The 27577-nt window shown below is 33.1% G+C and overlaps 1 long non-coding RNA gene across 1 annotated transcript in view; it reads right to left on the bottom strand.

Annotated features, from left to right (window-relative positions):
* Positions 1-27577, bottom strand: part of LOC108294052 — a 157954-nt gene that overhangs the window by 97493 nt on the left and 32884 nt on the right. Inside the window, exon 2 of the long non-coding RNA XR_001820893.2 lies at positions 25686-25818. This is a non-coding gene — a long non-coding RNA (uncharacterized LOC108294052). The remainder of the gene's footprint in view (positions 1-25685; positions 25819-27577) is intronic.

The following is a 27577-nucleotide window of genomic DNA, read 5'->3' on the forward strand; positions in this document are numbered from 1 at the left end:
TCAAATCTTTAATGGCTTCCTTTTGCACATAGAACTATATTCATATTCCTTACTATGGTACACAAAGTTCTTTGTCATCTGAATCCTTTCTTCTTCTATGATATTCCTCCTTGCCACTGTACCTCTCACTTATGTTGATGCCGCCATTTTCATCTTTTATTTTCTTAGACATTCTGAACCTTATTTCCATATTAGGTTTTTAATTTTTACTCCTTCTGCCAAGCATGCTTGGAAACAGATATTCTCAAATATGACTCTTGTTATTTAAACCTTATTTCAAATGTGAAATCTTCAGAAGGTCTTCTCTGACTACGGAACCAACCCCTATGACCACATTTTCAATGACTGACTTTATTATTCATAGCTCTTACTACCATCTAAAATTATCATAATGAGTACACTTATTACTTACTGTTTGTTGCTATTTCTGTATTAGACTCTGAGCTTGAGAAAGGCAGTGCTATAAAATAAATGTTTTTGTACCCCACCTCCCTTGAATGTATATATTGCAATTTAATCCCAAAAGTGATGGTATTAAGAGGTGACAGCCATTAGGAGGTGATTAGGTTTTAGAGATGGAACCCTCACAAATTGGATTAGTGTCCTTATAAGGGCCAAGGAGAACAGAGTTGTTCCCCTCGATTATGTGAAGACAGAGTGAGAAGTTTTTTTTCTGAATTATATACCTGTAGTGGGTGTTCACCAGATCCCAGTTTTGCTGGTGACTTGATCTTGGACTTCTCAGTCCCCAGAACTGTGAGAAAAAAATTTTGGCTATTTATAAACTACTCCACTTATGCTATTTTGTTATAATTGCACAAACAGAGTAAGAAAGGAAGGTACTTCATCTCACTTGCCTTCTTATTGTTGTTTCTTCGCCTTTGGACACAATGCTTAGCACTTTGTGGAAACTCGATATATTTTTTAAATGAATAAATGAATACATAAATAAATTCACCAAATAGATAAACGGCCGGAAATATCATTGTATGCTTGTTTTTGAAGTAAGTTAGAATCAGCTGAGTTGCACAGAGTTGTAAATCAGAGCATCTTGCTAATCTGTACCTCTGTTTGCATAAATAGCTGATTTTCATAGAACTCACTGTCTGAATTACACTGTGTGACAGATATCGGGATGTAGATTTCACTTTATTTTGTGAACATAAATTTTATCATTTACATAGTGGGTAGTTGATGGTCCAGTGAAGTCATATTTCCAAGATGCGAAATTAATATTGTGCTATTATGCTTTAAAGAGATAGCACACATCTTCTAGTAAAATGACACACATCTTTTTGCAATAGTCAGGAAATACAGACATGAGCTAAATCATTTATTTGAAAGATAGCCAGATAGCCCCAGACTGGCTAAGTCAGAATAAGGTATATCTTTCATTCCTCAATTTACAGTAGCAACTATTACCAGTCTGCTTTGCCAGTTAACATATGCTACCTCCTGCTCCTATTTATCATTTACTGTCAGTTATGTTCTGTCTCTCCAATTAAACTGTAGGCTTTGGCAAGATGCAACATGGAAGTAAGCTCTATCAAATGTAGTTATTGAATAGATATTTGTAAAAGATAATGGTGAAAACATTCTTAACTCTCCAAATCTCACTCTACCCTATCTTTAGTCTTAAACACAGTGAAAATTAAACTCAAAACATTGAACAAATTAATCTTGACACTATAATGTATTGCAGTTATTAAAATAATTTTGAACCCTAAATATTAAATTTCGTTATATATCTTTTTTAAAATATAACTTACATGTCCCTATCTGGAAAACGTTATGAATACATACTTCATCTTTTTACACAGTCTAGAGCTTGCTATGCTACATATTGTTGATCATCTCAGAAACCACTTCATAAAGTCAACATTTGAAAATCCCAGTATCAGCTTCTGTGACATTAATAATTTTGGTGACACAGGTACTTCCTGGGAATTACAAACATTTGAAAATAAAATAACGCTTCTAGGGAATTAGTTATGTCACAGATAAAAATAGATTGTGCTTCACTGCACTCATTTTAAAACATAATGACTGTCCTCCATGTTATTTTACCAGTGAGGACCAGATAATTAACTTAAGTTCCTTTCTCAAACCTGATTACAATGTTTCTTTTTTTTTCCCCACTACTCTTCTTTGCTGCCCCTTCACCATTTAGGAGGAGGATATACTCTTCTATACATCTGTTTCTTAGGACAGTTGGTACTGTTACCAAAAAATTTTGTTATATGCTCTGCAGTGTTACAGCAAAGAAAACAGTCTTAAAAGACAAACTATATTTTGTCTATAAAAGCCAGCTTGTTAAATTAGAAAAGTTGCTTTTTTTTTTTTTTTTACCTTTCTACAACTTGGTTTTACATATGAAGAGACAAATACTAAAAGCAACAGAACTTAAGATTTCTCTGTAAACAAATGTGTTTGTTTCAATAATACCAGATACTATGACAAACAAACTCTAATTTTATGAGATATAACACCATTGAAGTTTATTTTTTGAATGCATTAAAATATAGTGAAGGTGTTCATGGTTTGTAACTGGGAGTGGCACAGAGACCAATTCTGCCTCCTGAAATTATCGAGAGATACTGAGCTTATAGGAAGTTTGTCTTTTTTAGAGATATGTTTTTAAACATATCTCTTCTAAGGTCTCCATGGGTATTAATAGGTAGCCAAGAGTATGACGAAGAGAATGTTGACTGTACATTTGCTAACTGCCTTGGTCTAGGAAAAAAAAAAATCTTCCATGTACTTTTCATCATGAATAAGTTACTTGACCCCAGAATTTTAAAAGGCTGATAAATGACCATATTTCAGGAATAATTCTGTTTTCTAGGAGAGGATTAAAATAGGAAGGCAAGGGAACGAGTCTGTGGTTATCATTTTCTAAAATGGGGGCTCTGTCCTCTGTCAATTTCTGAAGGTGAAATTTTAGTGGTAAAGAAAAACAGAAGCCAACACATAGGTTTGGGACTCAGAGACCAGAGAGTGTTTGTGCTCAACTTCCTTTATGGAACTCAGAAGAAATATAATCTCACGAAGAATTCAGTGCTAACACAGGCTAGCATCAGCAGAGTTGAAATGGTGGCACAACAGTCTAGTCAGATATACAGATTGAAATAGGACCCAACCTCAATCTACCAGAGGTCCTTAATGATGCAGAAGAACATCTGAAAATAGCTTGTCTTGTGCCATATTGATTCAAGATAGGCTAGACAGACCTCCTAGTTGCAAAGGATAGACACAGGGTAAATAGCAAGTACCTAATGACTGGAGAAGAGGGTAGCAGCATAAACATTGATATTAAGCTTTAGTAAGGGTAAGTGTTGACAACCTATGGTATGCTGGCATTGGTGGGGTGAGGTTTTCTTCTCTTTAGAAAAGAGCTCAGTCAAATAGAGCTATAGAAGAATAAAAAGAAGTATTTAACTATATGGCTGAGCTTGGTGGTTTGAAATACATGCCTGCTACATCTAGATTCTGAATATTTCTGTATTTGTAACCATCTCAAACTCCAGAATATTAATATTTGTTTCCATCAATACTTAACAATTGGAAAGGCATATGGCTTTAGATTCACCTTTACATTTTAGGACTTTACTCATTAAATCAATATTAGATTCTGCAGCATAATTAAGTTGAAGCTGACATTTGAGAACACTATTTGTTTTCCTCTTTCATGACATCTAAATACATTTGATATTTTCTCCCAATTGGCAGTCAAGTATTCTCCCATTAGAACTTACTTTTAGCTGATTTTAAAAGAGTATTTCAATCATGGTTGGTAGCCATATGGGTCTCTGACTCAATTACAATGTCAGTGGCTCTGGAAGGTATTTTTCTGTGTCTGGGTGATCAAATCTTTATCAGTTCCCTGTGAGATAATCTACCTCTCATTTTCTACTGCCAAATCGACAACCTTTGAATTTTTCCATGAACTGGTCTTTAACTCTCAAGTGACCTTCAGATGGGTTTCTCTGAGTCAGTCCTAAAGCACACCCAAAAGGAAGATACAGAACCTTCAAAGCTGGCAACAATACATCTGGAAGTTTTCTCATGGTGGTGAAATAGACAATAGTTTAATTATTTCGAAATAGACTCACTCAAGTTAATATTCACACAGCTTCCCAAACACAATAACGCATTCCATTTGTATATCCTTGATGCCTTTGTCTAGGTCTTTTCTCTGACCATATCATCCTTCATTATCTTTTCAGATCTCACTTACTTCAACATCGAGCCTTGTTATGTCCAATGATATATTTTATTTCACGATTTATGTCTTTTTCTAAGAATTTTATGTTTTTCTAAAAAACATCACTTAATTGACTTTATCATTTTCCTTGGGATTACTTTTAAATCCTTATTAAATATCCTTGAGGGCAAGGGCCATTTTATACATCTTTTTTTGTAATTTTTCTACATTGTTATCTAAATTTACATTATCATAGAGGCTAATCAAACCACACAACACAGTGAAATTGATAGTGACTACAGAGTTAACCTGAGTATCCGATACAGGATGACTGACTCCTTCTGAATAATAAGGATGGTCTCTAAATTAATAGCATATATCTCATTAATACAATTATAATATCTTGAACTGTGCAGGAAAAATAGTACTGTTTTTATTATATGAAGTAGTCTTTGTTAAGTATCTAATTAAACACTTCCTTTGATAACATAAGAAAAATGACCATGAATCTTAACAATTTCCACTTTAAAATAAGTATAGTACAAAGACAGATCAATGTAGTACTATGTCTTTATGCCCTCTCTGCAGTGAGTTTATGTATTACCTGAATTTTTCATAGCTCCTAAATCCATAAAAAATTCTTGCAACCATAATCTACTTTTTACCCTTAAACTATTGACAATAAGTTCATATCATGGGTCCAGTTGCTCATTTCACTTGTGAAAGGGGTCAAATTTTCACCTAGAGTTATACTGAATGCCTCATTTTATAGTCCTGTTACTCAGGCTTATTGTTTCTCATAGTTGTTTGTTCAATTTTGTGTATGTGTTGCTTTCTCATACTATGTTTTTCATCACAGTTGCTTGCTGAAAAATTTTTGCTAGTCATTGCTTCAAAGTAATATCTCCTTTTCAAGAATACATAACTTGATAATAATTAAACATCCAAGGCATTGACTCAGAAAGACTTAACTAATATAAACACACTTCTCTTTACTGATAATGTCTTAGTTTAGGGTGCTATAACAATATCCCGTAGTCTGGGCAGCTTAAGCAACAAACATTTATTTCTCATAGTTCTGGAAGTTAGGAAATCCATGATCAAGGTGCTGGCAGATCCAGCATCTGGTTAGGGCTTTCTTCCTGGTTTATGATTGTCTGTCTTCTCAGAGTATCCACACAATGCAGAGAAAGAGAGAAATCTATTCTCTTTCTCTTTTTTTAAGGATGCTATTCCTATCATGGTGACTCTGTCCTGATAGCCTCATCTAATCCTAGTTACCTATCAAAGGAGACACCTAATACTATCCCATTTGGGGTTAGGGTATCAACATATGAATATTGGGCAGACAGAAATATGCAGTCTATAACAGAGATATATAGTCTTCAAAACTGATTAGAATTAAGAAAGAATTAGAAATAATTTGGTTACAAATGTTAGAAACTCATAACAAACTTCATAGGTAAGAGGATAATTTACTGGTTCAGTAAGTGTAGGAAGGAAAGAGCTAAACCTTAGGTACACTGCAACCAAAGAATTTGAGGCAAACTAGACTCAATCTTCAATTTTTATCACTACCTCCCTCTCTATGTTGCCGTTATTCTTTCTGACCAGCTTCATTACAAGAAAATGTTTGAGGTTCACTTTGGCCCCAAGTTAAATAATTAAAATTTATGGCTCTGATTAGCTTTCCATGGATGAAATACTCCTTGCTGAAAAATGATGGCTGCAGTGATAGCCAGAGTAGGTTAACAGCAGCACCCATCAGAGATGGATCTGCCAGCATCTTGATCTTGGATTTCCATTCAAATGGAAGGGAGGTGAGGAAGCTAATACTTGACACAGCAGATGACAGATGGTCACTGTTGGGACTTAGAAGGTTTAAGCAAGTTTTAAAATGTAAATTATAAAGGAAATTCTGTGTGTAAATTTATTGGCTAAAGTTAAAGGGGTATCATCTAGTTTTTCTGTGAACTGGACATTAAAATAAAAGCACAATGGTTTTCGTTTGCTTTCATTTTTTAGCACTAATCTGCTATTTAACAAAAATTGCACAGGGATAAAAAGAGTCTATAAAAATCTTACCTTATGGTCAGACATTAAAATTGGGTAATACATCTACAAGATTTTATTAACTTTGAGTTTAACATTAATATCACACTAATATAAAGGTGAAATTTAGCTATCTGGTATACAATTATACAGGAAGCATTGTCAAATATAAAATGGTATTTGGCTTTATCTGGTCTAAAAACTAATAAAAGTTGATGCTGAAGAAAATTCAGAAGGAAAGTCAATATTGCCAGACCAGAAAGAAATGTTATCCAAACTCTTATGAGGGGAATCTTGTTCCAACTGCATCTGGCGGCCCCAAGCCATGTGTGATGCAGTCATCAGAGTTTATGGGTGCATAGGAATTTATACCTTGGCCAAACAGGTTACAGACAGTTGCTTAATGTGTAATGAAAGTAATAAACAAACTACAAAAAAAAATTACCCCTTGGGGGAAAGAATCTGGCTTAAGGCCATTCCAAAGTATCCAGACTGATTACACAGAGATGCCTCCAATTGGTCGTCTAAAGTGTTTGTTAGTAATAGCAGATCACCTTACTCATTAGGTAGAAGCTATTTCCCTTTTCAAGTACAACTGTTAATAATGTAGTTACAAATATTATACCCAAGTTTAGATTAATAGAGAACATTGATTCAGATAATAGGACTCATTTTACTGCATGTGTCATTAAGAAATTAGCCCAGGTACTGGATATAACATCACCTTACTCATTAGGTAGAAACTATTTCCTTTTTCAAGTACAACTGTTAATAATGTAGTTACAAATATTATACCCAAGTTTAGATTAATAGAGAACATTGATTCAGATACTAGGACTCATTTTACTGCATGTGTCATTAAGAAATTAGCCCAGGTACTGGATATAACATGGAAATATCATACTCTCTGGCACCCACCTTCATCAGGGAAAGTAGGAAGGCCTATTACCTTGTTAAGAGTCCACATTGCTCCCCGAAAAGACACAGGTCTATCCCCTTGTAAAATGCTTTATGGATTGCCTTATCTACATTCCACTACTGATCTCCCTACACTTGAAACAAAAAAAAATCAATTTCTCAGAAATTATATACTTGGTTTATCTTCCGCTTTCCCTTCCCTCAGAACTAAAGGTCTTTTAGCACAGGTGCCACACCTAGAGTTTCCAGCACACCAATATCAGGCTAGGGACCACATCCTTGTCAAAAGTTGGAGAGAAGAAAAAGCTCAATCTGGCCTGGGAAGGACCTTACTTAGTGTTCCTAACTACTGAAACCACAGTCCCAAAAGCAGAAAAAGGATGGACTCATCACAGCCCAGTTAAGAAGTCCTCCCCTCCAGAGTTATGGGCCATAGTCCCAGTAGAAAACCCTACTAAACTAAAGCCAATAAAAATCTCACTCCCTTTTATCTATTCTATTACTTCTTCTTTTTTTGCTCTATTGCTAACCACCTAGTTATTAATGTAACCAAGTCAATTTCATCTCAAACTATTACATTTGATGCTTGCCTTGTTATACCCTGTGGAGACTTGCCAAGTCAGAGACAACTCTCTACTTCAGAGAAGTCTCTTTACCCTTCCTAACTCTCCTTAAACTAAATGTGTGTGTGTGTGTGTGTGTGTACATACAAACACACACACACACACACACACACACACATATATATATATTTCATGGCAAGGGGAAACTTGGCATCCTTTGAAAACTTAACAGGGTGCAGTGAAACCAAGCCTTTTCAAGAGCTTACCAATCAGTCTGCCCTTGTTCATCCATAAGCAGATGTATGATATTACTGCAGGGTACTATTGCTGGGTATTCTGCCAAGAAATTAGAGAAGCACTCATGCTCTAGTCCAATTGGTCATACCTTTCACCCTAGCATTTCATCAACATAAAAAAAAAAAGAAAAAGAAAAATCATTAAAAAAAAAGAAGAACCTCACATGGGTCCTTTAATCCCATGTTTATATAAATACTTTTGAAGTTACCAAATAAATTTAAAGCCTGCAATGGAATAGCTGCAGGATTTAAGTCAGTATTTTTGTAGGTGATAATAAAAATGTAAACTAAATAAATTACCTCTATTGTGATCAGCAGCAGTTTTTTAATTGCACCAGTGATGCTGTTTTTTAGTTTTTATTATTTTGAGGTAGAGTTCTTCTATGCCTAGTTAATTCAGAGTTTTTACCATAAAGGGGTGCTGGATTTTGTAGAGGGATTTTCTGCATCTATTGAGATGGTCATATGGTTTTGTTTTTAATTGTGATTATGTAATGTTTTTAATTCTGGTCGTGTAGTTTTGTTTTTAATTGTGATTATGTAATATTTTAATTCTGTTTTCTGTGATGTATTCTCTCTTCTTGACGAATCTAGCTAATAGTCTACCAATTTTGTTTATTTTTTGAAACAACAAGCTTTCTGTTTCATTGATTTTTATATCTTTTTATGTTTGAATTTTATTTAGTTCTGCTTTGATCTTCTTCTTCTTCTCCTTCAAGCTTTAGGTTTATTTTGTTCTTGTTTCTTCAGTTCCTTGAGGTACAACATTAGATTGTCAATTGTACCTTTTTAGACTTTTTTATATAGGCATTTAATGCTATAAACTTCTGTCTTAGCACTCCTTTTGCTTTATTCTAGAGGTATTCAATTCGAAAAACTTTTAAAGTTTTATCTTGACTTCATTGTTAACCAGATATCAGTCAGATTATTTAATTCCCATGTATTTGTATAGTTTTGAAGGTTCTGAAACTTCCTTTTCAAAATTGTAACTGAGGAAATTATGACAGTGAAAGAAATTAGAATTTACTGACTCTATCTTGCTTCTAAACTTTAAGCTGTTCTTTTTTATTCATGGGCATGGCTGAACTAACTTTGGGAAAGAATTCAGTTCACACAAGTAAATTAATAACAGTCCTTTCCCAAAATGACCCCCTTCTTGTGTGGAGTTCAGTCTGCCTTTGCAGGGCTAACAAATTAGCTACAAGATTAAAAATCATAAATTAGGCGTCATGCAGCCTCAGGCTCCAAGGGTCTGAACCTCGCCAAATTGCTTCTGGGGATAACACCACTATTATAAACCTAAAATCAGTGCTTGAGATGTTATGCAGACCTTGCATTCCATAGATCAGCGTATATCACCCAGACCAGTAATCTGGCTCGACCAGTAATCTGGCTCAACCGGTTCTGCCAATGCACCGAGGAACAGAAGACATTAAAAAAACCTAACTTTGATCCCCTATAATTCCAGCTCCAACCTGATCGATTAGCACTTCCCACATCCCAAGCCATTACCTACCAAATTATCTTTAAAAAATCTGATCGCTGAATGCTCAAGGAGACTGATTTGAGTAATAATAAAACTTCAGTCTCCTGCACAGCCAGTTCTGCATGAATTACTCTTTTGCAATTGCAATTTTACTTTCTTGATAAATCAGCTCTGTCTAGGCAGCAGGCAAAGTTAACCAAGCAGGCCATTACAGTTTCTTGTGGAGTTGATTTCTAGTTTTATTCTGCTGTGGTCTGAGAAGATATTTGATATCATTTCCATTTCAAAAATTTATCAAGATGTGTTTTGTGACATATTATATGTTCATTCTTGGAGAATATTCCATGTGCAGACAAGAAGAATGTGTGTTCTGCAGATCTTGGGTAGAATCTTCTATAAATATCTGTTAAGCCCAGTAGTTCTAGTGTGTAATTCACATGTATTGTTTCTCTGTTGACTTTCTGTCTCAAAGATTTGTCTAGTGTTGTCAGTGGTACGTCGAAGCCTCCTGTCACTATTGTTTTGCTATCTATCTCATTACTTAGATGTAGTAGTAATTGTTTTATGAATCTAGGAGCTCCAGTGTTTGAGTGCACATATATTTAGGATAATATCTACTTACTGAATTTTTAAAATTACATATATAGTAATCAACTTTGTCTTTTTTTAATTTTTGCTGCTTTCAAGTCTGTTTGGTCTTATACAAGACTAGCTGCTCCTGCTCCCTTTTAGTTTTCACTTCCATGTAATGCTTTTTCTGACCCTTCTACTTTGAGTTTATATAAATTCTTCTGTGTTAGGCGAGTCTCTTGAAGGCAGCAGATATTTGGATTGTGATTTTTTAAAACTCATTCTGCTATGCTCTATCTTTTAAGTGGAGCATTTAGGCCATTTACATTCAATGTTAACACTGAAATGTTAAGTACTGTTCTCCTCATGGTGTTAATTGCTACATAGTTTCTTTTCATTGTGTTATTGTTTTATAGGCCCTGTGAGCTTTAAGCTGTCAAGAGGTTCTATTTTGCTACATATTGGGCTTTCACTTTGAGGTTTAGAACTTCTTTTACTATTTCTTTTAGTCCTGGTTTGGTAGTGACAAATTTCCTCAGCATTTGTCTGAAAATGACTTTATTTCTCATTTATGAAACTTAGTTTTACTGGAAACAAAATTCTTGGTTTACAGTTGTTCTGCTTAAGGAGGTTGAAGATAGGACCCCAATCCCTTCTGGTTTGTAAGGTTTCTGTGTAGAGGTCTGTTCTTAGTCTGATAGGCTTTTCTTTGTAGGTTACCTGATGCTTTGTCTTACTGCTCTTAGAATTCTTTTCATCATGTTGACTTTAGGTAGCCCGATGACTATATGTCTTGGTAAATAACTTTGCAATGAATTTCCTAGGAGTCCTTTGAGCTTCTTGGATGTGGATATTTAGATCTCTAGACAGGCCAGGAAGACTTTCTGTAAAGACTATTACTTGCATTTTTATTTATTTATTTATTTGAGACACAGTCTCGGCTCTGTCACCCAGGCTGGAGTGCGGTGGCGCAATCTTGGCTTGGCTCAAACAATTATTTTCCCTTAGCCTCTCAAGTAGCTGAGATTACAGGTGCACACCACCACGCCTGGATAATTTTTTTGTATTTTTAGTAGATATTGGGTTTCACCATGTTGGCCAGGCTGGTCTTGAACTTCTAACCTCAGATTATCTGCTCACCTTGGCCTCCCAAAATGTGGGGATTACTGGCATGAGCCACCATGCTCAGCCTGTATTTCGACAGAAATGGCAATCTGCAGATTGCTTTAAATAGTACGGTCATTTTAAAAATATTAATTTTTTCAATCCATGAGCATGGAATGTTTTTCCGTTTGTTTTCATCCGCTTCCATTTATTTTATCAATGCTGTGTAGTCTTCCTAATAGAGCAATTTTCAGCTGCTTGTTTAAATTTATTCCTAGTTATTTTATAGCAGTTATAAATGATATTGCTTTCTTTTTTTTTTTTAGCTAGGTTTTTACTGGTGTACAGAAATGCTACTGTTATATATGTGGATTTTGTAAAGTTTACTGATTTTGCTTATTACTGCTAAGAGGTTTTTGGTGGAATCTTTAGGTTTTTCTATCTATGAGATTATGTCATCTGCAAAAAGGGACAATTTGTCTTCCTCTCTAAATTGAAGTGTTTTTTCTTCTTTTTCTTGCCTAATTAGCTCTGGATATATCAAGTGCTATGTTGCATAAAAGAGGTGACAGTGGATATCCTTGTCTTGTTACAGCAGGTTTTCACCTATTCTTAATTTCATCTTTTCTCAATTCAGTATAAGGTTTGTCATATATGGTCTTTATTATGTTGAAATATGTTCCTTCTATGACTAATTAGTTGACACTTTTTATCCTGAAAGGATATTCAATTTTATCAAACGTTTTCCTGCATCTATTGAGATGATCATATAATTTGTGTTCTTTCTGATGTGATTTATCAATTCTATTGATTACTATATGTTATATCATTTTGCATCACTGAGATAAATTCTACATAATCATAGTATACTACCTTTTTCATGTATTATTGGATTTAGTTAGTACTTTAGGGATAATTTTTCCAACTATATACATCAGGGATATTGGCCTGTAATTTTGTTTTCTGTTGCATTGTTGCCTGGTTTTTATTATCAAGTTTAGCTGGCCACATACAATGATGTAGGAAGAATTCCCTCCTCCTCAACTTTTTTTTAATAGTCTAAGAAGAGTAGATGTTACATCTTCTGTATAGGTTTGGTAGAATTCTGCAGTAAAGCCATCTAGTTTTGAGCTTTTCTGAGTTGGGAGATTTTTTTTTATTTCAGATTCAATCTTATACTTCTTAATGGTCTGTTCAGGTCTTCTAATTCTTCTTGGCCACTCTTGTTGGGTTGAGTCTAGGAATTCATCAATTTCCTCTGGATTAGTTTTTTAGCATATAGTTATTTATAAAAGTCTCTAATTATCCTTTGTGTTTCTGTGGTATCAGTTATATCTATTTTCTATTTCTCATTTTACTAATTGTTCTTCCCTTTCTTTTTTTTTTAGTAAATCTAGATAGCAATTTTCGATTCTGTGTATCTTTTCAAACAACTTTTTGTTTCGTTGATTCATGGCTTTGCATTTTAAGTCTATTTTATTTCATTCTTTTCTTATTTTATTATTTATTTTCCTCTGCTTATTTTGGCTGAGTTTGTTCTTGCTTTTCAAATTTCTTGAATTGCATTTTTACATAGTTTATTTGAAATATTCTATTGTTTTAATATACTCCTTTATTGCTATAAGTTTCTTTGTAGCGCTACATTTGTTAGATTTCATAGGTTCTGTTGTATAGTGTTTCTATTTTTATTTGTTTCCAAACATTTTTCACTTTTTACCTCAACTGGTATCCACAAAAATGTTTAATTTATATGGACTTGTATAGTTTTCCATGTTCCTCATTATTGATTTCAAGTTTTATTCCATTGTGAGCCAAGATGCTGTACATGACTTCAATTGTTCAGATTTGTTTCATGGCTAACTTATGACATATTCTACATTATGTTCCATGTGCTCATGAAAATATGTATTCTACAGATGTTATATAAAATATTATGTAAATATCTGTTAGGTCCCTATGATCTATAGTGCAGATTATGTATTACATTTCTTAGTTGATTTTCTCTCTAGATAGTCTTTCCAATTACCGAAGTGTAGTGTTGAATTTCCCAGCTGTTATTGCTTTTGAGTCTATCTCTCTTGTAGTTTTAATAATATTTGTTTTTCATATCAGGATGCTGTGGTATTAGTGAATGTACTTTTACATATATTGTATGCTTTGACAATTGATTGCTTTATAATTATATAAGGACCTCCTTTGTCTTATTTTTTATGTTTTTGACCTAAAGTTCATTTTGTGTGATATAAGTAAAACTACTCCTGCACATTTTTTGTTTCCATTTGTGTGGAATATTCTTTTTGGTTCTGTAACTTTGATTCTATGTTTGTCTTTACAGGTGAAGTGAGTTTTTTGTCAGCAGCATATAGTTAGGTTTTGTACGTTTATCCATGCGGCCAGTACATATTTTTTTAAGTAAGAAAATTAAACCACTTCTGTTCTGGAATGTTATTGATAGGTGAGAACTAACTAGTCATTTTGTCAATTATTTTCTAATGGTCTTGTATATTCTTTTTTTTACCTTTGCAATTTATTTTTGTAGTGACAACATTTCACAGCTTTCTCTTTCTCACTTGTGTATATGCTCTAATACTTTTGTGTCTTTTCATGATGGTAGATATTCTTTCACTTCCAGATGTAGGACTTTCTTAAGCATTTCTTAAGCACTGTAGGATCAACCTATTGGTGGTGAATTACCTCAGTTTTTCTTGACTGAAAAATCGCTCCATTATTTTGGAAGAATACCTTTGCTCAGTATCATATTCTTTACTGCTATGTTTTATTTTGTTTGGTTTTCTTAGTACTTTGAATATATTATTCCATTCTTTCCTGGCCTGTAATATTTCTGCTGAAAAATTTTAAGAAATTAGCTGTTGCTCTGAGGGGGTTTCATTATATTTGATGTTGCTTTTTCTTGCTATTTTCAAAATTCAATTGTGCTTTACCTTAAAGATGACCTTTTAGAAGTGGATCTACTTGGGAATATTTGTTGGGTTTTCTGTATATGGTGTCTTCTAGTATACAGATCCTTCTTATATATGGATGTATATATTTTGTTCAAGACTTGAGAAGTTTTCACCTATTATTTTGTTACATAAGTTTTCCATCTCTATTCCTCTAAAATTCCCAAAATTTGAATATTTGGTTACTTTATGGTGTCCCATATGTCATATAAGCTTTCTTCATTCAAGTCCTTTCTTTCACTTGTCTATGATATTTCAAAAGACCTGTCTTCAAGTCTGAAATTCTTTATTCTGCTTGATCAAGTCTATTGTTATATTGCTATTTTTGTGTTGCATTTGATTATATTTTTATATCATTCATTGAATTCTTCAGGATTTCTGCTTATCTTTTTCATAACAATTTTCTCATTCAGATTATAAATTATTTTGTAATTTCCCTATTGTTTATCTATGTTATCTTGTATCTGAGTTTTGTAATATTATTATTTTGAATTCCTTTTTAGACATTTTATAGTTTCTTTTTTTGTGATTTGCTACTAGAGGATATTATTTTCCTATGGTGTCATTATGTTTCCTTGCTTTTTAACGTTTCTTGCATCTTTAAATTGATATATCAGCACATCTTGTGTAATAGTCACTTATTTCAATTGCATGGATGGGCTTTTATATGGAAAGACTTTATTTAACTGCTAAGCACTTTTGCTTTTTAAATCAGCAATTGAGCTGTAAAGCAGACCCATCCTTAGATAGAAAACTAAATCTAAGTCAGTGAAAGGCACAGGGCTGGGCATTCCGGAAGCCAGAAGGAAAGACAGTCAGAATGAGTTCTATAAAGCCAGAACCATGGCTTATCTACTATGCTACTGGGATATTTAAGAGAGCCCCCTTCTCAGGTTTGTTATGTCTCCAAATACACCAGGGCACGGGTAGTAATAAATTACAAGTAACCTCACCCTACCGAAATCCAGCCTCCTCATTTAAATGCTACAGAAGGCTGGAAGGAGCTCTAATTATACAGGCCTAGGACACTCTCACTGTCCAAAATGCCTCATTTCTGGTTTTGTTCAAGATTAAATCTCTCTCTCTCTCTCTCTCTCACACACACACACACACACACACACACACTTATGCTGAGAGAATTTTGGCACTTTATGAAATTGTCTGCCTTTAATTATTTGTACTGTCTTTTTTTCCTCTTAGTTTTATTTGCTTGTTTGTTTGTTTTCTTTAGGGAAGAGACACAAGGGGATTGTTTTTAATATTGCTATTCTTGCTCTGTCATCTAGGTAAAGCTGCTTTTGAAAATGCCAGCCTGTTTGAACACTGCCCAGGTGACATGATAAGAGAATTTCTCTATAATTGATCTGTATATTCCTAGTTTCCAAGTATGGCAGTAACAGTGAGACTAAAAGGAAAGAAAACTCAAAAAGATGAAAAATTAGCAGGAACTGGTGAAGGGCCATTCTCATAGCTGTTGCTTTCCATTATGACTGTTGAACTCAAACAGCTCTTCTTGTGTCTGATGAAGAATCAATTATAGATAGAAAAGTAACTTTCAAATATCTTTATATACCTGGTTAGGAGAAGGATACTGAGTAGTCACCAAGTAACAGTTAAAAAGAAATCACAAAATTGGAATCACAAGATCTGTGTTCTAGGGCTTCCTTTGACTTTAAAAAGTGGATTACTCTTAAATCAGTCACATACTTCTTTGAGATTTTTTTATATTATCAGCTGTACAACAGAGATAGTTAACTAGAACATCTCTGAGATCCTATTAAATTTTAAATTGTTTATAATTATTCCCAAAGATATCCGAGCAAGAAAGATTTAAAGAGTATAATTTTACCTCAATCCAGATGAGAGTTTGTTAGGGTAACAGAGAGAGTCAAAACAAAATAATACATTGTTAAATAGTGGGTGAAGACTTATAATGATAGAAGTCTTTTTCATCAAAAAAAATTTAGTTTTTAATAAATCCTTTCACCAACACTGACAGAATAATAAAGGAGAAAAACCCATAACACGACTTCACTGGCAACTTTTACAGCAATGTGTAAAACATGCCATTAGAGAATAATTTCTGTTCCTTAAATTTCCATGTTACCTAGTGTGTGCTATTGCTAACAGGAAATAAAATAGAAGAAACTATGGAAGGATAATGAATGAAGACTCTTTAACTATGGAGTTTGGCCATTTGGAGAGAGAAAATAAAAATTCTCTGCTTTTAGAACAAGAAACATAATTCGAACAAATGAAAAATCTACTGTTTTTCCCTGTGGAATGTAAACAATCTAGCATAGGTTTCTGAAGGGAACCTGTGGGCTATGGTAGAAAATGATCAGAACTGTATTGATTTACATATATTTCTTATCTTATAGGAGTATAGGAAACTGGCATGACCACAATTTAAACAAATACTTTCACAATATTTATTATTTATGGCATGCATTCAATTGTTTTTCTTTTATTAACTCTAATAATTAACTTTATAAACCTTCTTAAATAAATATTTTTCCTATTTGTATAATGACCTTAGTTTAAAATACAACATTTCAGGTATTTTCAGAGTTATGGATATAAAAAGTGTGAACCTAGCTTAAAAATATAATAGCTGCTACTTCCCAGAAAAATCTACTAATAATGAAAAATCACTCCAAATAATGTTGCTTGGGGATGGTTTCTCTCCAAATACCAGATTGTGTCGAAAATGTTTACATGGCAAAATAAATGACCTGTTAAGAGGCTTAAAAGTTTAGTTAGAACAATAATTTACACAATCAACATAAAAGCCTGTTTACATGATTTTTGGGAATATTTTCAAGCAAAACATGTTTGCTTCATATTCAGATCTCCCATGGCTCCCAAAGAAGGTTTTAGTTGGAGGAAAACAGTTGTTTAAATAAAAAGAGTTCATTTATTTCTGTTATAGTGTAAAAATAATAACTAGTCGTTTATATTTATTCATGCATTTGTATCATTTGAACAAAAGGCATCAGCCTAATGCTTTCTCATTTCTGGAAATAAAGCTATAGAGTGAGGAATTCATGTAGTTTGCAAATATTTGCTTTTGGAGACAAATGATGGTGATTAAAATGCTGTGTGTTTTGTTGAATGAGCAATGTAATAACATTTAGGGATGTAAACTTAAAGAGTAAAGTTCCCCATTTTGAAAAGGTTTTCTTATTTTGCATATTTAATGAAATTCTTGATTATTTGTGATATATTGTCATCAATTTATATCCAAGTAAAAGTAATTAATCATACTTCTTAACTAAGTAATTTATTAACAACTATTAAGCATGCTATACCTGCCCATGTAGCTCATAAATAAACAGGTAGTATACAAGGAGGTTCAAAATATAGTGTGATACATAATTTGGCTTCACAGAACATAAAACATACCATTGGATGTTGATGGGTATATTTCTATATGCATCAATTTTCATTCTAGAGAAAAGATCATAGGCTTACTCTTTAGATATACCTGATGTTGCATATACAAATAATCAAATGAATTTGTGGTGTGAATGTAGATAACTCATACAGGCAATTGAAGCCTGTTGTTTTCTATCCGTAAAGGCATAAAATGCAATATATCTTACTTCATTGCTGTAAAGACTAAACTAATTCTCATTCCTCACTTGTCTTTTTATTTATGCCTTCTATTCATCTCTCAACACGTTCTCCTCCTCTTCACTGTTCTTTCACATTCCCATTCACTATTGCATATCATTCTCGCTTTTTTGTAGCAGAACCTAAAATATCTTTTACCAAGCAATTATATTATTTCCCTTTTAATTGTTGAGCACTCAGTTTCATTAACTTCTCAGCCTCCCTTTACATTACATGCAGCCTTTTAACTGAGTTGGGGCCAATGAAAGGTGTATAAGAGTAAATGTGGTACTTCCCAATCTGTCTCAGAGATGGCTTGACATCATTCCTCCTGTCTTTTCCCACTCACTCACTGAATGTAGAAGATTCAGAGGACATGGAAAAGGGTAAAGCCATTGCCATATGGTAAAAGGCACCTGAGTCTCTAAACATCTTGTGAATATTGGTATTTAATTGTTATGTAACTAAACAAGAAGGATTTTCGTATAAAGCTACTGAGATTGTGATCTTTTTTATAGGCGTTTATGTCATTTTATGTCATGTTAAATGGGTATCTTGAAGTGAATGCTGTAGTAATATAAGCATAGACTTAGTTGTGAGGTACCTGGTGGAAGAGAAAAACTACTATGGGGAGCAGAAAATCTGCAGGGCCACACAGTGTTGTGATAAAACATTTGACAAAAGTGTAACCTGCATTAGCATAATATAGACACCATGTGCCTGTAGCTCTAGAAGAGGATGGAAAACAAGGTATTAGTTTTTAGTGGTGACTTTTTAAACTGGCCTTTCTTAGTATGCTATATATACTTCACATGTATGCTATGCCTACAGAAGAAAGAGATAACCTCCAGGAAAGAGTGAGCAATATGCAAATAAAAAATGAAATTACATAGTCCAGAAATATGAAATATTGGATTATGGAAACACCAACACTTTTGGATCTTAAACAGTATGACTAAGAATGGTTTAAAAAAATAAAAATCACAGCAAGACTCAGCAAACTTGAGTATCAATTTCACTAGTCAGAAACAGGAATGAAAGGAAGAAGGAAGAGATGATAACAAAAGTAGAAAACAACTAACAAAATGGCAGAAGTTGATACTGATCAATAATAACATTGAATGGTGTACTAAACTCTCCAATCAAAAAACATACACTGGCTGAATGAATGGGAAAATATGACTCATTTATCTGTTGCCTACAAGAAACACATGCCATCTATAAAAACACATATAGACTGAAAATAAAGGGATGAAAGAAGATATTTCATGACAATGGAAACCAGAAAAGAACAGGGGTTGTAATACTTATATCAGGCAAAATAAATTTCAAGACTAAAACTATAAGAAACAAACAGTGTTACTATATAATGATAAAGGGATTAATTTAGAAAGAGGATATAACAATTTTAAATATATATGCACCCAACACTGGAGAACTGAGAAATATAAAGCAAATATTATTAGAGCTAAAGAGATAGACCTCAATACAATAATAGTTGAAGACTTCTACAAACCACTTTCAGCATTGGACAGATCTACCAGACAGAAAATCAACAAATAAATATCAGACATAATCTGCACTAGAGACCTAATGGATCTAACACATATTTGCAGAATATTTCATCCAGTGGTTGCAGAATACACATTTTTTATCCTCAGCATATTTATTATTCTTAAAAAGAGACCATGTGTTAAATCACAAAACAAGTCTTAAATATTCAAAAAAATAAAATAGTATCAAGCATCTTTTCTGACCACAAATGAATAAAACTAGATATTAATTATGAGAGGAATTTTGAAAACTATATGAATACGTGGAAATTAAAAATTGTGCTCTTGAATGACCAGTGAGTTAATGAAGAAACTAAGAAAAAAATTAGAAAATTTCGTGAAACAAATGATGTGAAAAAACACCATACCAAAACCTCTGGAACACAGCAAAAGTATTAGAGCAAGATGAAAGCTGACAGCTGTAAGTGTCTACATCAAAAAAGAGGAAAAACTTCAAGTATACAATCTAATGATGCATCTTAAAGAACTAGAAAAACAAGAGTAAATCAAACGTAAAATTATTGGAAGAAAATAAATTATAAAAATTAGACCAGAAATAAGTGAAACTGAAAAGAAAAAAATCCAAAAAGTCAACAAAACAAAAAGTAGCCTTTTTTAAAAGTTAAACTAAATTGAAAAATATTTAGCCAGACTAATAGAAAAAGAGAGATGATACAAATAAGTAGAATTAAAAGTAAAAGTGGAGACATTACAACTGGTATTGCAGAGATTAAAAGGATCATTACTGGCTACTATAAGCAACTATATACCAACAAATTGAAAAATCTAGAAGCAATAAATGAATTCCTAGACACAGACAACCTACCAAGATTGAATAAAGAAGAAACCCAAAATCTGAACAGACTAGTACTAGGTAACAAGATCAAAGCCATAATAAAAAGTGTCCCAGTAAACAAAACCCCAGGACCTGATGGCTTCACTGATGAATTCTGCCAAACATTTAACGAAGAAGCAATACCAACCCTACTCAAAATATTCCAAAAAATAAAGGAGGAGGAAATACTTCCAAACACATACTTTGAGGCCAATATTTCCCTGATGCCAAAGCCAGACAACACCACATTAATAAAAAAGTAAAATTTATAAGCCAGTATCTCGTATAAATATTGATGCAAAGATTCTCAATAAAATACTAGAAAACCAAACTGATCAATACATTAGAAAGATCATTCTTCATGACCAAGAGATATTTATCCCTGGGATGTAAATACAATTCAACATATGCAAATCAATCAATGTAATATATCAACAGAATGAAGGATAAAAAGCATCTGATAATTTCAATTAATGCTGAAAAGCATTTTATAAAATTCAGTATCCCTTCATGTTAGGACCCTCAAAAAAACTGGGAATAGAAAGAACATACTTCAACATAATAAAAGCAACATATGACAGACACACATCTAGTGTCATATGGAATGGCAAAAAACTGAAAGCCTTTTCTATAAGATCTTGAACGTGACAAGGATGACCACTGTCACCACTGTTATTTAACAAAGTACTGGAAGTCTTTGCTAGAGTGATTAGACAAGAGAAAGATATCAAAGTAATTCAAGTTGAATTGAAAGAAGTCCAATTTTCTCATTTGCTTAGGATACTATCTTACATTTGGAAACCTAAGGACTCCAGAAGAAAGCCACCAGAACTGATCAATAAATTCAGCAGAGTTACAGAAAACAAAACCAACATGCAAAAATCAGTAGCATTTCCACATGCTAACAGTGATATTAATTTAAAATAGTCCCATTTATACAAGAATAAAATTAAATACCTAGAAATTAATTGAATCAAAGAAGTGAAAGATCTTTATAATTAAAATGATAAAGTACTAATAAATGTAACTGCAAAGGAAACCAAAAAATAGAAAGATATTTCATTTTCATTGATTGGAAGAATCAATATTGTTAAAATGTCCATACTACTAAAACCAACATATAGGTTTAATGCTCACAATACCAATGGCATTCTTCATAGAAATGGAAAATACAATCCTAAAATTTATATGGAACCACAAAAGACCCAGAATAGCCAAAGCTACCCTAAGCAAATAGAACAAAACTGGAGGAATCGCATTACCTGACTTCAAATTTTACTATGCATCTATAATAACAAAAATAGCACGGTACTGGCAGAAAAAGACACAGAGACCAAAGGAAGACTGTTGAGAACCCAGAAACAAATCTACCAACAGTGAACTCATTTTCTTTAAAGGTACCAAGAACATACATTGGAGGAAAAACAGTCTCCTCAATAAACCATGCTGGGAAACCTGGATATCTATATGCAGAAGAATAAAACAAGATCCTTACCTCTCAACACATAAATTAACTCAAAATGGATTAAGGACTTAAATCTAAGTCCCCAAACTATGAAACGACTACAAGAAAACACTGGAAAAATCTCCAGAACATTGGTCTGGGCAATTTGCAGTGCTTTGGGAGTGTCATAATAACTTGCTTTTTTCATATATTTCCTGTATTATTATGCTGATTTTTTTTTGCATATGCAGAAATAGTTGCTTCTCTTTATTTCTGAAGTTATTTTGTTGGTGTAGGGCATTTTTCCCTGAGAATACAACAATAATGTATGTTGAGTAGAGCCATATGACTTTACTTCTGGGTGCATTCAGTGTTAAAATACATGAGTTTTTTGGTTTAAATAGCCTTAATATAGCGGGTTTCTCAAATGCTGATTGTAGCAGCACAAAAGCTTGTGCACAGCAACCAAAATAACAGAGTAAACAACCACCTACGGAATGGAAAATTATTTGCAAATAATGCACGACAGAACACTAATCACCAAAATTTACAAGAAACTCAAACAACCTAACTCAACAAAAACAAAATAATCCTATTATAAAGTGAGCACATGCCATTTTCCAAAAGACATACAAATGGCCAAGAAGCATATGAATAAATGTTTAACTTCATTTCTCTTATCAGAGAAATGCAATTTTAAATCACAATGAGATATAATTTTACCCTAGTCAGAAAGACTATTATTAAAAACTCAACAAATTATAGATGTCTGTGAGAATGTGAAGAAAGAGAATGCTTACACACTGTTGGTAGGAATGTGAACTAATACAACCTGTATGGAAAACAGAAAGGAGGTTTCTCAAAGAACTAAAAATAGAACTACCATTTGATCCAGCAATCCCACTACTGGGTTATCTAGCCAAAGGAAAAGAAATCATTTTATCAAAAAGATACCTGCAGTTGTATATTTGTTGCAGCACTATTCGCAATAGCAAAAAGATGGAATCAATCTCTGTCCATTGATAGATGAATGAACAAAGAAAATGTGGTGTATATATATAACAGTGTGTGTGTAAATAGATACACACATGCACACACACATTTATATATATATATACACACATATTCAAACATTCATATATATATTGAATATATTTTATATATATATAAACATATATATATATATATATATATATACATATATATATATATATATAAACATATATATATATATATATGGCACGGAATACTATTCAGCCATAAAAAAAGAATAAAAGAAATCATGTATTTTTCAGAAACATGTATGAAACTGGGGGCCATTATCTTAAATGGAACAACTCAGAGACAGAAGATCAAATACTGCATGTTCTCACAAGTAAAAGCTAAATAATGTGTATACATGGACATGAAATGTGTAAAAAGAGACACTGGAGATTCAGAAGGGTGTGAAGGATGAGAAATTACTTAAGGGAAAAAATGTACATTATTTGATTAATGGTTACACTAAAAGCCCAGACGTCACTATTACATATTATATTCCTGTAACAAAACTGCATTGTAACCCTTAAAATTCTACACAAATAAAATAAAATTAGGAATCTTTGTTTACACCAGAGTAAAGAAAATAAGCCACCAATTGGGAAAAGCTATTTGCAATGCACATGCAGTAAAAGGGTTTTAACAGACTAAAAAATGAACTTTCACAAATATACAAAAACAAACCCAGAAAATTCAATAAATGGGTAAAAGCTAATAGATTCTTCAAAATTACATAATATTAAAATGACAAATAAACATATATAGATTCTCCACTTCATTGTTATTCAGAGAAATGCAAACTGTAACAATAGTGACCTATCATTACAGAAGGGCTAAATTTTTAAAGACCAATAATCGAACAGTTGGTAAAAATGTAGAGCAGGAGAAACTTATGGATACTTCAAGACATCATGTTGTATATGATAAATACATACTATTCGTCAAATTTAAAAATTAAAAAATACTATCTGAGAGGTGTGAGATACTGAATTCTTAATGTAATTTAAAATTTCTTAATGTTGGTTCTGATTATAGTGAAGATGATTTTAATTTTAATTTGGTGAATAATAAAAAATGACTAGTTTCTTTACAAATGGACTACTTAAATGATGTTACAATGTAAAAGCAAATTACACAAAGTGAGATTTAATGAAGGAGGATACAATAATACCTCACAGTTTTTCATCTTTTAAAATAGAACTACATTTAGCAGTTGAACTGTCTTATTTAATACTCATAAAAACCTGGGCACTAGACATTGACATCATCAAACATAATTTAGAAATAAGAAAACCAGGGTAGCACAGTGGCTCATGCCTGTAATCTCAGCACTTTGGGAGACCAGGTGGGCTGATCACCTGAGTTTAGGAATTTAAGACCAGCCTGGCTAGCATGGTGAAACACCTTTTCTACTAAAAATACAAAAAATTAGCTGGGTGTGGTAGCACGTGCCTGTAATCCAAGGATTTGAGAGGCTGAGGCAGAGAACTGCTTGAACCTGGGAGGCAAAGGTTGCAGTGAGCTGAGATTGCACCATTGCACTCCAGGCTGGGCAACAAGGGTGAAATTCCATCAAAAAACAAAAAAAGGAAAAAAGGAAGAAAGAAAGAAAGAGAGAGGGAGGGAGGGAGGGAAGGAAAGAAGGAAAGAAGGAAGGAAGGAAGGAAAAGAAAAAAGAAAGAAGGAAAGAAAAGAAAAGAAAAGAAAAAAAGAAAGAAAGAAAGAAAGAAGAAAGAAAGAAAGAAGGAAGGAAGGAAGGAAGGAAGGAAGGAAGGAAGGAAGGAAGGAAGGATAAAGAAAGAAAGAAAAGAAAAGAAAGAGAAAGAAAAAGAAAAAGAAAGAAAGAGAAAGAACGAACGAAGGAACAAAACCAAGTATTACACAGCACAAGTAACTTTTCCTAATGTTAGATCTAGGAGTTGGAAGTAAGCAGTCTCATCCTGAATTTTTGTTCTTGGTATGCAGAGGAAGTGAAAATAATTACATAAACAAAAACTGATATTCAAGATTTTCAAATTAGGCATACTTTTAGTAACTTAGATTGATAAAGAAAAACTGCCTAGAATATCAACAGAGAATTACTGATTTTCAGGATTAATAGGAATCTAAGATGCCATTCTCCTAGCTGAACACTCTCTATTTCAGTTTTCTTTTGGACAACGTTCTTCATTCTTGTGAGGCTCCACACATTAATTCCTTTTGTAGAACTGACATTGGTGAGTTTTGTTTTGGTGTGATTTAGCTTCCAATGACTGACCCTAACTCTGTCCCTGATTAATTTGTAGTCTAATTATATTACAGTGGGTGGTTCTGAAATAATTAGATAAATGTATCAAGTTATACATAAACAATTTCTTCTTCAAATATTCCCAGTTCGTTCTTCTCTTTTTCAGATGGAATGATTCCTGATACCTTTCCTCAGGATATGTTCATTTGTCAACATCCCTTATTGATAAAATTGGAAAATTTCAAGGGATAATTGCACATATAAAGAAATAGCTTATGTCCAATATCTGGGACATGATAAAATCTTTCAAATTTCCTTAAGAATTCAGAGCTGTGATAGTCTCATTTGTGTGTGGAGTAGGTTCCTCTTCAAAATTACAAAGTTCATTTATTTTAATTTAGGAAAGTTTTTTTATTTTTCCTTTGGGGCAAAGAAAGAAAAGTATTCATGAGCATTCTCCTTTTCAATATGTTTATTTATTTAGGTTATATTTCTATGAGTGGAATTGATGGATAAAAAATTGTCTATTGGGATAGAGGCTAAGTTGCTGTAATGAAGAAAATCCCAAAATACAAACAATGGCTTAAATATGATAGAAGTTCATTTCTAAATCAGGAAACAGCATAATTAGCACGGTAATCCTGCCTCCTGAGAACTTTTAGGAAGGGGGGTTTTCTCCATCTTGTTCACTATCAACTAATAAGACATTGCCCTTATCTTTATGACCAAAATTATGTCACTGCTAAAATCTGCTTTCCAGTCTAAAGAAAGCAGCAGTCCCAAACAAGAGATTTCACTTTTATTATAAATTGTAACTGACCTGGAAGCTGCACACATAAATATTGTTCTCATTTTCTTGAAGAGAATGGATTTGAACAGACAGGTTGGTTATAAGGAGGCTGGGGAGTGTGGTCTTCATCAGTGAAGCCATAGGCATTACTTCAGCTCTTTTCCTGTGAAAACAGAAGAAAATTTGGTGGGTCAACCATCTCTTCTACAGAGAGTACATTCTTTTGTTTCTATGAATTTCAAAATAATTTTTAAGATTCTTTACAAATCTCTTTAAAATATTAGTAAACATATTAGTAATCTGTAGGGTATAAATCAAAATTTTTAAGACAGGAAATTAATAATAAAGTCAACATCAACATGCAGAAGCAAACATCTCAAGTTACAGAAACAGAAGGGTGTAATCATATTAGAAATGTGTATGTTGACCACAAGCCTTTGTGCTGTCATGGGCTTTAGTGAATACAATTTACTTAAAGAATAGAGAGTAAAATTTGTCTTGCAGGTTGATTCAATGTGGTCAGTTAAGGCAGCTTCTCTTGTACCAACTTCTCTGTGGTACATCATATGTTTCTCTGGACACCATATTCTCAAACATACGCTCAAAGCTTTCCTCTAATAATTCAGAACTCACTCTAAGTAGTCACATTAACATTACAATAAGAAATTCACATTTCTTATGTATGCTGGTTACTTTTCTAGTAAATACTGCTTATATTGAAGAATCATTTACTAATCTTTTTGCTATTACATGGAAAAGTGTTTGCACAAACAAAGTAAATAAGTGGAAACCAAAATTTGCATGTTTAGTGATTTTAGAGGACACCAAAATAAATAATGCATATTGATAAGGTAACTAAAACCATTTTGAATTCCTTCAACTCCAATCATAGACAAAGAAAGTGTATGCTATTCATTTGTGACATTCTGGATTCTCTCCAACCTTTCATGTACATATTCATGTTTAAAAGTTTTGTTCCAGGATAGTCCTATTGAACTGTACAAATTCTGAGGGAAGAAAGCAATACATGCAGCACTTCAAATACATCCTTGCTCTTAAACCTGAGATGGCTAGTCTACTCACTGGAACCTGTTCTAGGAGAGTTCTGTACTGCATGAAGATCATGGGAAGGAAAAGCCTCTACTCTCCAGGACCTTAGGTTTTAGAAAGTGAAGATAAAATATACTCTAAGAAACAACTATTTACCAAGTCTAATCTTAAAGCTTTGAATCATTCATATTTTAGCCCCACATCCAAGTAATCACAAAGTCTCATATTCTAACTTCTCATCTTCACAGCCACTAGTTTATAATATTTCCAACAGCAATGTCACTTGTCCTACTGGCTCTGGTCTTATCTCACTGTAATACTCTCTTGCAGAGAGATTTCTTCCACTCTGCACCATAACCTTGAAACATATAACAACTTAATAAAAAAATTACATATGAGTAACATAAAACACGACTTAGGTAATGACTCCATCCTCCCGCTCATAACTCATCTCTGACTTGGGTCAATATAATATGCTCAATCACCTACTTTCTCCACACTCTTATATGGCATACTTAGTCTATGCTCTTCATAAAGGATTTACATTTTTAGGGTTGAAATATAATTATGTCATCTCCATTCTCAGTTGAAATATTTAAAATATATCCTCAAAACTTTTAGATAAGTCCCAATTCCCTTATATAGCTCTTGGAGTTCTGGATGTGATGTTGCCTTGCTGTTGGGATTTATCTCTAGTTATTACTCTTCATGTGTGCTAAAGCATGCCATTTAAAACTATTTATAGTTATCTAACCTTATAATCTCTCTTGCCTTGAGGCTTTAGCACTTCCTGTTTCTTCCCTAAATGTACTCACCCCTTTCATGTTGCTTGTAAATTCCTTGTTGTCTTACATGACTCTAGTCTGAGCACT

Source organism: Cebus imitator, unplaced genomic scaffold (assembly GCF_001604975.1).
Source record: "Cebus imitator isolate Cc_AM_T3 unplaced genomic scaffold, Cebus_imitator-1.0 Scaffold559, whole genome shotgun sequence".
Classification (NCBI taxonomy): domain Eukaryota; kingdom Metazoa; phylum Chordata; class Mammalia; order Primates; family Cebidae; genus Cebus; species Cebus imitator.